This window comes from Lepidochelys kempii, chromosome 1 (assembly GCF_965140285.1).
Source record: "Lepidochelys kempii isolate rLepKem1 chromosome 1, rLepKem1.hap1, whole genome shotgun sequence".
NCBI classification, from domain to species: domain Eukaryota; kingdom Metazoa; phylum Chordata; order Testudines; family Cheloniidae; genus Lepidochelys; species Lepidochelys kempii.
In genome coordinates, this window is record NC_136380.1 from 251,163,886 (window position 1) to 251,182,022 (window position 18,137).

The 18,137-nt window shown below is 42.7% G+C and overlaps 1 protein-coding gene across 1 annotated transcript in view; it reads left to right on the forward strand.

The window, feature by feature from the left end:
• MYBPC1 (myosin binding protein C1) overlaps positions 1 to 18,137 on the forward strand; it is a 192,367-nt gene that overhangs the window by 62,821 nt on the left and 111,409 nt on the right. The gene's annotated exons all lie outside the window — the stretch shown is intronic.

The window sequence follows — 18,137 nt, forward strand, 5'->3', positions numbered from 1 at the left end:
CCTATTAAGCTCCGTGCAGGGGCTGAGGGCTGCAGCAGGGAGAGGTGCCTCTCCCCGCCGGCCCCAACCCAGCTCCTGCATGGACCTGCCGTGGCCCAGGGAGAGATGCCTCTCCCCCCCTCAGCCCAGGTACTGCTGCAGGGAGAGAGAGCTGGGGGGAGTCCTCTCTCCCTGCCATAGGCCCCAGGCAGCCTGCACCCCAAACCCCTCATTCCCGGCCCCACCCCAGAGCCCGCTCCCCCAGCTGGAGCCCTCACCCTCCCACACCTCAACCCTCTGCCCCAGCCCTGAGTCCCTCAGCCCCAGTACCCCCCACCCCAGAACCCTCCCCCATTGCATGTGGTCTTATACATGTCTCTCTTCAGAGTGCAAGGCCACAAGGACAGAGACTGTCTCTATCTGTGATTTATACAGCACCCCAATCCTCTGCCCCAGCCCTGAGCCCCGCTCCCACACTCTGAACCCCTCAGTCCCACCCCCACCACATGAATTTTGTTATGGGCACCTGTCACACATCATCTCCATATTGGTGCCCATAACAAAATTCATTCTGCACATGCGTGGGAAAAATTAGAGGGAACATTGCTCAGGAGTCAGGCAAGTAGGCAGAGTCCATAGTAAAGACAGCCAGAAATTCTCCTATTTCAGAGGTTTTCAAACCTTTTAGGCTGCATACCAGCATCTGAGATAGGCAGAGGCAACACATGGGATGGGGTGGGGGGCACATGGGGTCATGTGCCGCCCCCGGAATTCTGCCTTCCATTTAGCAACAGTTTTCAAACTCTGGGGTGCACCCCGCCTAGGGGGACACAGAGCAACATTTGGGGGGGCAAGCGGTGGTGCCAGGCAGCTCAAGCCAGTTCCGCACAGCGGGTCTTGGGGAGGGAGCACTATCTCCACCTCCTGACTCACCTAGGGGATCTGATGAAGTAAATCAAGCGTCACCACTCAGCTCCGCAAATATTCCTGGGGGGCGCACCCCACAGTTTGAAAACCTCTGATCTAGTTGCTCAGACAACTTCCTTTGTCTTTGTTTTTGGTGCAGCAGCCTCATCATACAAGGCTATGACCTTGTTGTTTATTCAATTTCCCTGATAGTCTCACTAGTCTCTTTAGGCAAAACCTTTAATTCCAAGATAACTCAATTTTTCATAAAGAAACCTTCATTCCATAGAATATTGCCCACAATTCCACAGAACATGATTAACAATTTCTTTGGTTTTGCACACGTCTTTATTTCTTTTTAATAAGTTTAACATCAGTTAAGGCACAATGACCTGTTAACACTCTAAAAATGACTACTTCACATTTTCCATCATGACTGCAGATTATAGTATTATCTTATATTTTTGAGCATACGTCATAAAACCTTCATCGTTTTGTTTCCTTAGTCCATATTTCTTGCTATTCCTTCGCAAGTTCCTATGTGACCACACTTTTGAATTCTTGTCTACTTAAGGGTCTCTTAATATCCACCTCATTTCTTTGAGCATGTTTTGCTGCATTTTCAGCCATCTCACTTCCAGGTATACTGATATGCACCAGAATCTATGCTATTGTTATACAAATACATGCTATTGTCATACAGATACATGCTTGCATTATTTCTGAATATTATTTCACTCATGTCATTTTTGCTTTCCAAAGTCCCTGTTCTGATTGTCATTATTCCTGACAAGGAGTCAGATAAAATTACAGCTGCAGCCAGTCGCACACCTCCTATCCAGGTTAGTGCCGACATTATTCCCATTAGTCCAGCCATCACAACAGTCATATAATTCAATAGCCTTTTAGTTATCTGGATTCCAAGAGTACGAACACAGAAGGCTGTTCCCACTCTACCTGTGCTGTCACCGTTTGAGCTATCTGTATAGCCTTGGCAAAGCTGGCCCTGTTTTTCATAAATAAATTCAGAAATTTCATTGGTTACAAATTTTTTTTTCTTTCCTTCTTTTTTTTCATGCAATTCCAAAATCCACAAATGGGGGAAAAACTGTCGAGCTGTGATTTGACTTCCCATGACTAAAAATTGTTAGTTCTCTATATTTTTCTTTTTTACATTTCTTCTTTTACCCATTTTTTAACCCTGATAGTATGTGGAAGTCTGAGGCAATCCATATCATTTTGGTTACTAAGCTCCCAGCAATGCTCATAAATCTGTTGTGTATTTCTATTTTCATGATTCCCTTTTACCTTTACTCAAAAGGTTAGATCTAATAGTTTCATCCTTAGATTTATAGATGCTTCTCAAGTGGCTATTTGCAGCATGCACACTGGTGTTGTTATCATTGTACCACATGCCAATCACACAGCTTGGGAGACAACTTGGTGTTTTTCTTTCTGGCTTAAGTAGTGTGTCCCAGCCAATCGGTGGGGCTGGATGTCTCCCACAGTCAGGAGCTTTGTGGATCGGAGCTTCACTAGCCCTCTTCTCCACAGGTTCCAGTGAAGTGCCAGATGGTGGCTGCAGTCTTCAGAGCAACACCTAGGAACCTGCATAATATAATATTCCCATTTGATAGGTAGGAAGGCTGAAACACAGTGGCTTGCTTAAGCCCCATGTGCTAGTGGAAGCAGTGGGATTGGAATTTGTGACTCTCAGTCTCCTGCTCCCACTGCCTGCCTAAATGTTGGCGCTGAAGTTGTCGTATTTTAAATAAAAGAGCTAAAGTTCTACATTTAGGCAACAATTATGCCTGTTTTCAAAAGTTCTATGCAATCAAGTGTCAGTGGGAGCTATTAGGTGCACTTTTGAAAATGAGGCAGGTGCCTAACTATGGTTTTAGGAGCCTTATTTTAGGTTCCTATTTTTAAAATCTTGGCCAATCTTGTGACATTTGCAAAAATTATTCTTCATACTTTGTAATATTTAAATGTCAAGTTAGTAACGAGGAAAAGTGATAGTGACACACAGAACTTACTGAGTGTTCCTTTGGATATTTTGTGTGTGTGTGTCATTCTATTTCTGTAGTTCTTTGAACTAGTCTTGGCAAAAGCACACACCACACAATAACCTTAGCCTAGGACATTGTCATGGAATGGCTGCTTACTGAGCACCCCTTTGTGGCCAGGGGTTGCTTTGCAGGCACCCTCCCCTCATTAACCCCCTCTTGCGAGCCCCTCAAGAATGCCACACACTCAGTCTTGTGGCTAACAGCACCGGCATCCAGGGCTGGTTTGAAAACAGAAAAGATTCAAATAATTCGCAGAGTCCTTCATAACAAAAAAGGTTCAAACATCCTCAGAGAATCCCCACAATAAAACCTATTCCCCACCCCAGGCTTCAGAATCTGAGCTCCAGCCTGAACCACAACTGCAAAGCGTTGTCTACACAGCTATTTTTAGAGTGCTAGCAAGAGCCCGGCTAGCCAAGTCTGTCAACTGGGAGGCTCGCTGCCCTGGGCTGTGTAGACATACCTGAAGACACTGAAAATTAAGCATGTTTTTTTAAAAATGTAAACTGAAGTAGGCCCTAAATGGTAACCACAGAAATGAGTCTGTTTAGCAATGAAGGGCTATGTCTTGGCTGTTAAGTCAGAGCACATATGGATGTGTGTGGAGGGGGCTGGTAGCAGGGAGAATCCCTGAAGGCATGGAGGGCTCAATAGTGGCGGGTGTTGCTGGCTGCGGTCTGACTGACTCAGCCAAAATGCTTCCAGGAGTGCTTCACTGACTGGTGTGAAAGGAGGAAACTTTATGACTGGGATTGTGGCTGGTCCCTGCAGGGGAGTGCAAGATGGGAGAAGGCCCCTTGTCTCTTCTCCCCACCTTGTCTACCCACACAGGGCCAGCCACAGTCTGCCCTAACTGTTTTCTGTGAAAGGGTATTTTAGATCACATGAATGATTCTTTCAATCCCAGGAATGCTTGTTTTGTGGGAACAAGCCAGGAAATATTTTTAAAGAACGTTTAGTGGATAAATTTCAAAAAAGTCCTACATACTTGTTTAGTTGCCAGCAGATGGCACACAGTCTCTCTGTCCAGCTAATACTCAAAATAATCCTACAGACACAATCCCAAGTGGGCTGTTAAACTTTGTAATAACAAAGCAGTGACCACATCATGCACAAATGCTGCTCAGCCTCATTTGGGCTTATCATATATTTGTATTGTTATGGTTCCAGACTGCTAATACCTTAAGCCCCAGGCTCTAACTTGAGCAGGAAGGGTTTATTTTTGGAAGAAGAATCTTTCCCATAGTGCTCGTGATTCCAACAAAAGCCTATTTTTTTCTTATTTAAAAACAGATATACTGTTCACTAAAGCTCAGACTAAACTAACAAGACTCAGCATAGCACAGCGCTGTCCTGTTGAGAAAGAAAGCTTTCTGGAATCAAGCCCTTGAAGCCCATGTATTAAGACCTATAGACTGGAAATGGTATATCTGGGAGGTGTGGTGATACAAGATTGAAAGACTTCCAGTCAAATATGTTTACAAGCGTATAAAGATAAATCTCTCCGACAAACATAATAGCTCAGAATACATGGATAGGATGGTCTATTTTGTGTTTTGCATCTGAAAGCCAAGAGAAAAAAATCATACTCGGGTGGGATTTCTCATCCAGAGTTCATGGAGTCACAGAGAAGTTGAAGTATGGTCTGGTAGTCAAAGAGCAGCACTAGGAGCCAGGTCGCCTGAGTTCTCTTCTTATAGTTGATCTATTATGTGGAACCGGGCAAATCATTTGACCTATCTGTAAAATGATCATAATTGTCTACCTTCACAGAGTTGTTTGTGTGGCTTAGTTAATATCAGCAGGTCATTTTGTATTATAGATTCATAGATTTTAAGATCAGAAAGGACCATAGTGTCCAGGGGTCACAAACTCAATTTACCTTAGGGCCAGGGCCAGTCCTCAAATCCTCCCAGCGGGCCAATAATGTCACTGAAGATGGCGTTCAGAAAAGAAAATGTTTATATTGTATTTTTTATTTGGAATTTCTTAGAAATAATAAAACTGTCATAAAACTTTGTACTATTCTTCACCTGCCAGAGAGTTTTTAATGTTTGCCAGTTACCTGGCAACACTTCAGTTCTGTCAGCTTGTTGATGTTTGGCCTCAGTGACTGAGCAGTTGAAACCTTCAGGATTGCAGCAAGGTGGGCATCAGATAGTTGTGTTTGGTATTTTGACTTGTTTATATTCACTGTGGAAAAAAGTGATGTTGCCTCCATGGCTGACTCTGCCTGGTGACCAGTGATGGTATCTCTGTCCCCCTCCCCCAGCCAATGGGAGCTGTGGGGGGCGGCGCCTCCAGCAGACATTGCCGGCAGCGTGTCTACCTGCATCTCTCCTCTGCGGGCCGCAGTGGGGAGGTTCTTGGGCCGCAGATGGCCCGCGGGCCGGGACTTCGAGATCCCTGGTTTAGTCTGACCTCCTGCATCACACAAGCCATAACTTTTGGTTGAGCTAGAGTATATCTTTTAGAAAGCCATCCAATCTTGATTTAAAGGAGTGGTCCCCAAACTTTTCAGGGTTGTGCTCCCCTTACTCCTGTCCACACCTCCCCGCTTCCCTGGAGCTGGGGCCAGGAGCAGGACCGTGGCTTGGGGTGGGGGAGAATGCGGACAGGAATAAGGGGGTCAAAGCTGGGACCACAGCTGGGGGCGGGTCTGGGGGCGGGAGCGGGTCTGGGAGCAGGGCCGTGGCCAGGGGCCAAGGCTGGGGCTGGGGTTGGGGCCAGATGCAGAGCCTCAGCTGGGTCACGGTCAGGGGCTGGAAGCTGGGGGAGAGGTGGCAGGAGCTGGGAGCGGAGTGGGGCTGGATGGTGCTCCCTCCCCACTCTCCCCTGGTGCAGGCTGGCCCAGGCCCCACCATGCCCCCCTGTAATCATAAGTAACAACATATTAAATATGTACTTTCCCACATATTTAATATGTTGGTGTGATATTCCCCTGGTGTTATCCGGACTGGTGATCTTTTAGGTCACTCCAATCCTTGAGTCTGGGAGCCAGCCTTACCCTGCTCTGCTGTGAGAACCCCCACTCCTGGGCTGTTCACGCACAGTCTCTAGCATGTAAGCTTCTCCTTGGATTGTGCAACCGAATGACAATAGCCAATATCTCCGGTCCCAGACACAACACTAGGAACCTCCATCTTGCAGTGTCCAGTTATGCCCGCTGGACTCTGCAAGCTTATATGAGTTCATCAGTTTAACAAGGAACTTGATATGTACCAGGCTTGTTATCCCAAGGGGAGTCTCTGACACACTTCAAACCAAACACACTGCTTCAGGTAGAATAAACAAACAGATTTATTAACTACAAAGATATAAGATTATAAGTGAAAGCACAACAGGAGTTAGTTACCAAAAGAAATAAAATATAAGTACGCAGTCTAAACTCTCAACCCTATTAAACTAGGCAGCAACTAGATTAAGCAGTTTTTCTCACCCCACTAGATACTGCAGTCCTTAATATACAGGCTTGTTCCTTAAACCTGGGCCAATCTCCTCTGTTGTCTTCTTGTCAGTGTCTTAGTTGCTCGCAGCGAAGATGGGGACAGGAGAAGGGCCCAGTATGTGTCCATTCTGTCTGTTTTATACCCTCAGTACATGTACTTGGGGAGCACAAGTCCAGGCATGTCTGGAGGGCATTGCTGAGTCTAGCCAAGCAAGGTTGAGCAATTCCCCTGGTGTGGCCTCATGCAGGTGAGTCATTGCATTATAGTTCCCTTGCTGGACAAGGGCTGTTGATGGTTGTTTGACACCCCGCCCAGACGTTGGTTACTTTCCTTGCTGTTGCCTCTGGGCAGTTAATATCTGGCTGATTCCCCAACTTATAGCATGTTTTAGTGACCACAATACAACACAATTCTCATAACTTCATATGCATTAATGATACACATATGTGGATAGAGAAATGACTTTCAACAGATCATAATCTTTCCCCTGATACCTTACAAGGCATGCTTTATATGTTAGATCACGATTATATGAAAATGAGGAATATGGGGATTACTGTACGTTCCCCCAAGGTATAGAATGTCACAGTTGGTACTTATGATTACATAACAAAGTAATATAAATATTTTTTAAAAATTTGGAGGGTGTTTGTTTTTAAGTCCATTTGGCCAGTTTTGAATTCACAGTTTACTATAAAAATCAGAAATTTATCTTATTTTTCACAAAGACAATGAAATTTGGAAAGTGACTAATGCAGAAAATTGACTAAAGTGAATGTTTTTAATGTATTCGAGTGATACTAGGAGACATGATTGTTTATGAGAAAACTATGTTGTGATGACAAGATAAAACAGTTGTCTGCAACTTTTCCCATTCAGACAGAGGGCTGATCTTTTAATTCCACCTTATATTATCACAGCCTCTGAAACTCACTCACCGTTTAAGTGTATTGAGTGGGAAGAGTAGCAATTTTACTTAAAGTTCCTTTTTCTCTTAATGCAATGAGATGGTCACAGGATGTTTATCTAAAGGATAATGGGAGCGGAGATACTCCATTTAAAAAGCAATAATCTAATGACCATGTGATAAATCTCATGCTCATGTAAAGTGATCGCCTATTAGGATAAGAAAGGAATTTCTTCTGATGTATCATAGTGTTGCACATTTGGCTTAGTGCGTTAAGGGTGGTAGGAGTGTTTTCCTCATCTAAAGCATCTTTGGCCATGCTGGAGTCAGTATACCAGGCTACATGGACCCATAGCATGATCTGATGCAGCAAAGCTGTAAAACTAAATAGCAAATGCTTTATGAGCAAATCAAATTATGGCCAAAGAAACACTTCTTATTTATTGTTATATTTATGTTGCACATTTGAAATTCAACCTTTTATAATGTAATGAAACATGAACTCAATTCTGATTTCTTTTACACTGGTATAACTCAGTTGATTCCAATGGAGTTGCTCCTAATGGACACCGGTGTACCTGACAGCAAAAATCAAACCTTTTATTTTTCTTTCTTCCTCTCCCAGTTGACTATTCCCCTTTCTCTTTTCAACTTTCATTGAGCTAACTTACATAATAAAAATAAAGAGTGAAATACTGGCTCCACTGAAGTCAATGGCAAAACTTCCATTGACTTCAGTGGGGCCAGGATTTCACTCCAACTCTTCCCTCGGCCTTTCCCTTCTCAGGATCTCTGTTCTCATCTTTTATGGCTAATTTAACAAAACAGTCAAAAAGAAGAGAACTGCACTGTTTATTTCTCCTATTATTTTTTGCCTGGTGCTCTTTGTAGCACGCCTGTCTGTTAACCGCTGCTGAACGCTTCACAGCGCAGGAATTTACTGTTGGAAATGCAACACTGTGACTGCTATAACACTCCAGGACATGTGTTGCTTATACAGTAACGTCATTCTTTGTGTCACTGTCAGGCAGAAGGTGAAGCTGCTGAGTGGTGTTTATCTATCAGCCAGATGCCTTGAAGTGCCTCCAAGCTTATTTATCTTGGGGGAATAAACAAAACAAAAATCAACCTGGCTTCCGAAGTTTAACCTGGCCTCATCTTGAAGAAAACCCTCTTATCCAATGTCACATCTCATGTACATTACAAACTTCCCCACGTACCCAAATCCAGAATTTCTTTCACACCCTCATACCACTCACATAACCAATGTTACACTGCGTTCTATCCAAATTGGTTGTGATAAAATAAGAATGGACCTGAACCTTTGCCTGGCTTTCAAACCAAGGATCATATCTCCAGCTGGTACAAATGTGACTTAAATGAGGTATGGTGAGTTACGCAAGTTGCTAATCTGGTCCCAGTACTTTTTTGAGGCTTGGAAAAATTCAAGTAACTGTTTTTTCTCATCCGTTATTTTTCATTTTCTTGCACTTCGGTCCTTGCTGGTCTGGCCGGGGCTGGAAGCAAAATGTATGAGAAATACAGTGAGAGATCCTGATTCAGTGGTATTGCAGCACAGTTTTAGACACCGAAAGGATCCAGTTTGGGCTGTTCCTCACAACCGAAACTACACATCTTGGAAAATTTATGCATCACTAATCATTAACATATTTGTGCTTAATACAAACTGCTGAATATATTTCAAATGAAAATGTCCTGGACGCTGCACCATAAATACTGTTATTACCTATTATTCATTAAGGCCCTGATCCAGCAAAGCACCTAAGTGCGTTGCTGCATCAGGGCCTGTGTTCAATAATGTGCTCAGTATTGTACAAGACAGATGTAACATGTAAAGACAACCTTTGCTCTGAGGAGTTTACAGTTTAAGGTTCTGATCCTGCAATCTGATCTGTGCAGGTAGACTCATGCACCCCACTGACTTCAATAAAACTCAGCACAGGTGTAAGGCATAAAGGTCTGTCTATATCACTGGTGCCCAAACTTTTCCTGCTGCACCCCCCTTGCCAGTGATGGAATCTGTCTAGGCCTCCCCTCCATTACTGCACAGTTGGCTCAGCAGGGGAGCTTGGGCTGAAGGTGGAGCTGAGGGCGGAAGTGAGAATGGGGGAGAACCTGGGGATAGAGGCGGAGCTGGGCTTGGTGCCAGAGAGGGAATAAGGGTAGAGCTGGGCTGGGGGCAGAGTGGAGCTGCAGCTGGGGCCAGAGCTGGGCTAGGTGGCACTACCTTCCCACCCCCCATGGGGGCTGGACTGGGCCCTGGCGCATGCCCCCCCCAAACATTCCTCTGTGCCCCCCTGGGGGGGCATGCCCCACAGTTTAGGGACCACTGGTCTATACAGATCAGATTGCAGGATCAAGACCTAAAGATAGACAAGATCTTGTGATATAGCATTTTCCCATGGTCAGGTGTCGTGATTGCTTTCTTGCAAAAAATAAGAAATATATGGATTTTCAGTAATGCACTTTAGTCTATCATTGGCCAATGAGGAGAACTGGGAAATACTTGTATTATTTTTTATAAATAACATATGTTCCTCAGTGCATCTGCATGTTCCTCACCTGAATGCACGGTTAGATCAAAAGGGGTTGTTCAAGGAACCAAGCAGAAAAGGAAAAACTATGGCCTAGTCAGATAAGGCCATCTCCTCAAACAATAGCCACATTTATAGCCATGAAGAGGGATTCCTCAGCCCCAACTCTGGCAACAGAGCTGTTAGCCAAGGCTGAAAATCTGGAGGTCAAAAAACACAGATCTGTTAAAGGTGCCCCTGGCAGAAAGGGACGAGGGAAGTGTCAGCATAGCATGAGACTAACCCAGAGAGACAAAGAGAAAGCATGCTGCAGGCTTACTCAGACACTGAGAACCAGGATCTGCAGCAAGCAGGCAGCAACTTGGTCCCCAAGAGAATGCGTGACACCAAGACAAAGTCACATCTACCTGGGGGCTTCAGGGAATACCAAGTGTAGGTAAAACAATGTGCTTGTGCTCTTTGTTACTTTAAATCAGCTTCTCTAAATGCTCTGTACCTTTGGGACACAATATATCATACTGTGTTGTGGAAAAGCTGTTTTTGTGTCACTGCGTACTAGCACTGTCCACAAGCTCTCAAAGGAGAACTCTTGCAGGTGCCAAGTCTATAGGGCACGTTAGGCATCACCTACCAGGAAGGTAAAATCTGGAGACCCAGGCAGGGGGTGGTTGGGCCTCAGGGCCCCATCCCAAAGAGAAGTAAAGGCATAAGTCTGTCACTTGAAAGGGGTACAGTCAGGGAATTCGAAAAGGGGAATCGGAAGGGGCAGCCTATTCAGGGACTATGACAACCAGTATCCTAGACAAGAGATTTATTCTTGTTATTGGTAAGTCTGAAAAAATGCTCATTTCAGAAATTCAACCTTTAGAAGTGTTGATGGTCTTTTTTTTTTTTTTTGACACAGGGACATTAAGGTGTGTCCACACTTTGAGCTGGGAGTGTAATTTCCTGCTCAAGGAGACATCTCTGTGCTAGCTCTGATTGAGCTAAGGCATTAAAATTAGTAGTTGTGAGTGGTGGGAGGAGCTAGCCACCCCAAGTACAATCCTGTCTGAGACATGAGACACATAGTCAGGGCAGCTAGCCCCTCCCTCTGCTCGAGTCACTGTGGCTACATTCTATTTTTAGCATGCTAGATCGATCATGGCTCATGCGGAAATGTCTCCTCAAACTGGAAATTATACCTCCAGCTCGAAGTGTAGATGTACCCCAAATGGCAAAGGCAGTACTCTCACATGAAGACAGTGATACTACTGTGGGTCTGCTGCATGGTAGGAGAGGACAGGATTTCATGTCTCTGTGCAGGGGAGTAAGAGAAATGTGCCTTGTTGTGGGTGCGGGGTGGAGACTAGTGCACCAGAGAGTCTAGCTCCGCAGTCTCCCTACCCAGGCATGTTCATTGGTTCTTTCTGGCAGGAGAAGGTGGAAGCAGTGGATCCACCACGTTTTATACTCACCGTCTTTTGACTTCCCAAGGGTAGATGTGTGTGGAGGCTACTCAAGGGATGAGGATTCCTTTGTAGGCAACCCCAGAGCTGAGTCCAGTCTCTCTGGCTGGATGATAAGATAAGGATTTCTCTCCAGTAACAAATTTAGACACCAGCTTAATAGAATGGAGCATGAGGTAAACCAGTGAGTGCTGTCCTAGGAACAGCAGTGAATATGATGGACGTGGATTCAGGCATAGCAGCTGCAAGAGCAAATATATATGCATGGGAATTAATTAAAAAGCAAATGAAATCATTATTTAACTATCTAAAGCCCTGGTTAGTCCCCATCTGGAAACATTGTGCTTTATTGCCAAAGGCACCATATACAGTTATAAAAGGATACCCCATGTTTTGGAAAGAGGCCAGAAGAGGGCAATGAGATTAATTGGTTTGGGGATAGATGAGGAAAGACTTAGGGATCTTAACATGTTTAGTCAATGAGGTGGCTAGGAATGGATTTTATGATGGTATAGAGGAACCTAAAGGGGATAGGGGAGAATGTGGGTATGAACCTGTTATAGAAAGGTAAAATACAAGGTCACAAGCTCAATTAGGGAAGGAGGATCAATTTAGATATCAGAAGGGATGGGATGCCGCCAGGCAGGGGTGCACGGTCCTGGCTGTAGCCCCCGGAGGAAGCCGCAGGTTTGGGGCTGCAGGGTCCCAGTTCCAGCGAGTCCCAGTTGCAGGGCAGGGGCACACAGTCCTCCTCCTCTCCTGAAGTCCTAGAAGTCATGGAGATCCAGTAAAGTCACAGAATCCATGACTGCCTTGACCTCTGTGACTAAATCATAGCCTTAATTATCCTCATTCCACCAAGTTTCTGTGACGGCTGTTATATCAATATCCTCATTTAATGCAAGGCACTCTAGTTCATCAATCTTATTATTTAGACTTTTAGCATTTGTATATAAGCACTTAAAAATTGTCACTTTTTACCTGTCTGCCATTACATGATGTAATTGAATGGGCTTTTTTATTTGACTGTTTCTCATCAGATCCTACTTGTATTTTATCGTCTTCCATCCTCACCTCCTTACTAGGACATAGAGAATCTCCATTAATAGATCCTCCCCTAAGGGTTGTCTCTGTCCAACCCATGTGCTCCTCCACACGTGTCGGCTTCCCCCAGCCCTTAGTTTAAAAACTGCTCTCTGACCTTTTTAATTTTAAGTGCCAGCAATCTAATTCCATTTTGGTTTAAGTGGAGCCCATCCTTCCTGTATAGGCTCCCTCTTTCCAAAAAGTTTCCCCAGTTCCTCATAAATTTAAACCCCTCCTCCCTACACCATCATCTCATCCACGGATTGATACCCTGCAGTTCTGCCTGTCTAACTGACCCTGTGCATGGAACTGGAAGAATTTCAGAGAATGCTACCATAGAGGTCCTGGACTTCAATCTCTTACCTAGCAGCCTAAATTTGGTCTCCAGGACCTCTCTCCTATCCTTGCCTATGCCATTGGTACCTACATGTACCACGACCACCAGTTCTTCCCCAGCATTACACATAAGTCTATCTAGTTGTCTCAAGAAATCTGCAACCTTCGCACCAGGCAGGCAAGTCACCATGTAGTTCTCCTGGCCATTGCAAACCCAGCTATCTATGTTTCTAATGATTGAATCCCCCATAACTGGTATGATTGGGGCACACCAGGCTGTTAGCTCAGAAATTTCTCAATTATATCAGTCTTCTCCTTTCTCTTTAACTCAATTTTTACTTTATGAAGTAATTGGATAGGAATCCAGTGAGGTGTATGTACACTATATGGTTCTGCATTGTCTCTTAAGGTTATTTGTATGGAATCTACTTTCAAGAGTCCAATATCACCAAATATTCCATTGAGTTCAAATACTGCTTCCAGTCTGTCCATTGTGAAGTTTTGTCAATGCTGAAGTTCTCTGGGGCACTGAAGAGTGGCATGTTGATGAGTTCCTGCAACCTCTGTTACTGTTTCTTCTATTTGCAATCTTTGTTGCTTTATTCCTTCTGTTTCTGTTCTTTGTTTAATCCTGATACCATGTCATGTTCTTCTGTGTCAGATATGGACTGGTCACAGAGCTTGCTTATACACACCAGCTGTGTTCATCATAAAATTCTTTAATGCTCTGCTAGGTATGGTTGAGGTTCATTTAAATAAGGTATTTTACACACAGTGCCACCTCATGGCTGAACAGTAGAATACAGTTTAGCATTCCATCACACGTTCCACTTTCACAACTCCCCACTGAGCGCTGCCAAGACCACAGCTCCATCACACTTCCCACCTCTCTACCAGCGTTGCTGGTATCACCTCCCTGCAGGTCCCAGTGTTGGTTCTGCACCAGTTTTTCCTTGTATCTGGACCGTCTGATGGATATGATCCACCTTCCCTTCCAGTGCCTAGACCAAGAAAATTATCAGGACCTGGTAGCAAGGGGAAAGATGTTATATTGTGAGGATAGAAAGAATGCATGGTTATGGCAAAGCCAGTTGAGAATAACTCCAGGCAAGAGTTCCTACCTGGCTCCACTTCCCAGCGGCCAGAAATCCTCCCTCCTACTTGGCACAGCATCGCCAGGTGGAAGTCCACGTCATTAGGAAATTTGCAAGTTCCCAGCTGGCAGCCATTGATTAGCTAGATGCCTAAGGGTTAATTATATAAAACCCTTACAGGCCTATAGTTATTCTGCTAATTACTGCAAATTTGTCTTTAAATCTCAGAAAGCCAAGTAGCAAATAAAACAGTGAAGCTAATATAACAGGAGGAACATTTTTGTTATGTTATACTGTATAAGAAAATGGTCCTATTTTATGTAGAAGTTATACAAAAGGGGCAGCCCAGTGGCTTCGTTTAGCGGTAGAACTAAGAATTGTCATTACAAATGATATGCATTGGCTTTCCATTCTTGCTGTCTTGCTTCCTGGGCTGGAAGAAGCTAGGAGTGCTGCAGAAGCCGCACATTCACCTCTGGGAGCAAGGGAAAGCACCACATCTCTCAGCAATGACCTCTCTGATTGACAAAGGAGCAGTGCTGAAAGGAACCCTAAACTGTACACCTATGCTAAAATGATTGTGGCTGCAATGAAAAGATCCACACAGGTGTAGCAGATACCAAAAAAGGGAGAGGGGGAATGAAGTTTCATAGCTCCAACAGGAACACAGAAGAATCCTCTTCCCTTAGATAATAGGAACACAAAGTATTCAACTCACAGTTCTTTTGTCTTGACTTTGAGCAAATTTCCTTACAAAGGAGGAGTTAAAAAAAGTTAAAGTTAAAGATTACCGTGTGCATATAGTCATGTATCTATTTGTGATCCTCTTATGCCATGGAAAAAAGGTAATTGTATACAAACAGTTCATATCAGTTCTGCATGCTGGAGAGCCCTTTGATAGCCTGGCAATGCCTTTTTATTCCTCTGTGTGTGGGACTGTGTGTGTGAGAGAGAGTGTGTGTGTGGTGGTGCTGAATATAGAAAGTTATAGATGTTCTCATCAGCCACATGAAATGCAACAGAGATTCCTTCCAAAAGCCAAGAGAGCAGAGGCTGCAGACAACAGATGTAAGAGGGGCTCCCATAACAGCCAATTTTCAAAGTGTTTGCATTGAAAAGAGAGGAGGTGCTATTTTGATTGATATTTCAATGCACTATATAAAGCAGAGGAATTCTTCTCCCCCTCTGCTTGTCATACTGATCTGCATATTCTCAACTGGACTTGGGGCTACTAGTTGTTGAATCTGAAGGACTGAAACTCATTGGGAATAAACAGTGTAACAATGCCGGAACCCACCCAGAAAGCTGGTAAGCATAACCCCAGAGCCTTTTTAAAAAAAATAATGTATCTTAACAAATCACAAAAAGATACCCTTTAAACCATCTTGCATTGGAATAATTAATGACATCTGAGAGCAGCCCTAACCAATATACCAGCATTACATTATTGCATAGTTATATCAACTTAAGCAATAGGACTACATTAAAGTAGGACTCCAGTACAAAATTGAATTGACCTACAACTATTTTAAAAAAACAGTTTATCAGAGAGCATTAAGGAGCTACTCAGTGGAGCAAGTATTGCATTCTCCTTTAAAAGTATGTAAGATTTTTGAAGTGTAATTTCTGATTTATTTATTTCTGGCAATAAAATTATCTTGAACCAGAAAAACAGGACATGAGGATTTATTTGTGTTTTCAAAATTCAGTATATAGCTATGATTTTTAAGAGTTCATTTCTTGAAAATAAAGCTCAGGTCTATATTAGACTGTTAAAGGATATGATCATAAATCAGTTTAAATAATTTGATACACATGTATTCTGAATGTGTGATGCTTAAGAAAATACATTCTATAAAAATTGAACTAGGATATTATATTTTCCGGGACTGGAGACATTATTATGGTTGGTTTCAGGAGGACAGTTTAGGACAGAAAAACGATGCCATTTTTCCTGCAGTCCCTTCAGAGGCAAAACTCACATTGAAGTCCCTAGTTACATAGCTTGTTAACCAGATACATATTTGTATGTGAGAGAGGTTTTGGAATGGATTAAGAAGTTTAATAACTATTGTCTTATGATTTTGTTAAAAATGCATCTATTACTGTTTTGGAACTCTTTCAATGAGTAAAACCAAAACTAGTGTATTACATATATCAGATGTACATTGCTTATATAGTGTTTGCTGAATCCTTGCACTTCAACAGTGATGTGAGACTCCATCATCGTCACTTATCTTTCATAATTAAAAAAAAATTATGGATAGAAGAATGGGGGGTTCTTAGGTAACAGTTTTCATTCTTATTCTTATTATTTGCTTAGCATTGACAGTGTACTTAGTGTTGTATGAGACAAAAATAAAGATAGATTGTAAACTCTTTGGGCAGTGATTAAGAAAGATTCTGAAGACAAATTACTAACAATATGTAAGCCACAGAAAGTTTTCAGATTAACTGAATGAAACACAAAACTTTTCTTGCGAAGTTTAGGGGCTTACCCTACAAGCCTTACTCATATGAGTCCTTACTCACATGAGTAAGGGTTTGCAGGATCAGACCCTGAGTTTATCTCACCCAATGTGGGGTGAATAGTTTTTCAATCACTAATAATTTCAGAAGCTGTAATATTCATAATGGAGCCTACCTAATCAAGGGAAGTCTTTATACATGTAGAGTTAGATTCTGATTTCAGTTATATCAGTGTAAACCAAGAGTACCCAGATGAAGTCCTTATCTTACAATGGTTTAACTGAGATCAGAATTTTGTCCCCAATGTACTTCCTTTTCCTAAGGGCCAGAGCCTTCAATTCTCAATGACTTCCAATGAGTTATGGGCACTCAGTGCTTTGTAGGAAGTGCTCAGCACCTTACAGGACTGGAACTTCATTTTATTTTTCACTTGCTTATAACACCCATCCATATGAACAAAACTGAATTTAGCATCAATCTTTAATAATCTCAGAAAAACCCCATTTATACGTTTGTTTTAACACTGACATATCAGTACAAATTATATTATTTTGATAGCCTTTCTGAATTTTTTTTCTGGTGTCATTAAGAGCAAGGAGCTGAACAACTTTCTGTGAGATTTAAGGGTTTCAGCACCTCACAGGTGAAGCTATGCACTCTGCAGGATTGACCTCTAAACAAGTAGTGTTGACAGGCTGTGATGATCAGTTTACTTGCTGGCTTTCCTTAGAGCCCATGGACAATAATGGCTGAAGTATCCCACTGAAAATAGCTACACCAAATGCATGCACTGATACGAGAGCCTAATCCTTTATAAGAGCCAAGCCCCTTCTAAAGTATCTTACATGTAATGTGAATGATTTATGTGTGTATTAAGTGTCCTTTTTGACTAGATATAACACAGCTTAATCAAAATGCATTCTGAGACTACTGACAGAAACAGAACTGGAAACATTTATGTAATGTTTAGGCAAAAACATTTGAGTGGAGTATGGTGTTTTGTTTTGTTTTTTGTGGAGAGGGTGTTCTTTTTTTAAGACTAAATCAGGTTAAATGAAAAAGCTAGAGCACAGACAATTTAACAGAATTCTGTGGTTATACTGCAAAATAATTTCAGTAGACTTTGAACAAAAAATGTAATGGAGATGGAACAAACAAGGCATTTTGGATGAGCCTATGTTCCGGGACATAAGACAGCAATAATATAGAACTTTTGGATCTTGAAAGAAAGTGGAACTCTAGTTCAGAGTTTATTTAATTCTGGAAAAAAATATGCATACATCGTGTACATCATCAGCTCACCCAACTCATCTACCTCAAGGAGCTCATAGTCCTTAAGAGACTTTGGTTGATTCTTCAAGCTTCTTGGTAGGTCAAGAGCTTCAGCTGTACTTCTAGATCTCCATGTGTTCAGCAAATGTCTGTTCTCAAAGGAATTTTCAGAGTGTGAACGACTGAAATTAATTCATTAATTATGATTGCCCTTGTTCTAGCAAGACTCACTACACACTGTCAGGCACCTCTGAAAGGACACATTCAGGAAAGGAAACACTCTGCTTTCGGGAACTAATGGGCTGAATACAGTGAAAAAGGAAGAACAAAGAGAGGCTTCAGGCACAGGACTTTGCATTGCGTTTGGCCAATAGGAGAGCAATCACAGTAGCATCTCAACAATAGGTTTCCCCTGATATTTCCAAAAGAATCAGTCTAGGATGATGCTGATCGTGCACCTCCTTATTCACATGAGTAGTCCCAGTGAAGCCAATGAGAGTACTCACATGTATAAGGATTTGTGGAATCAGAAACTAATTTAACATTTTAATCTATATCTTATTACAA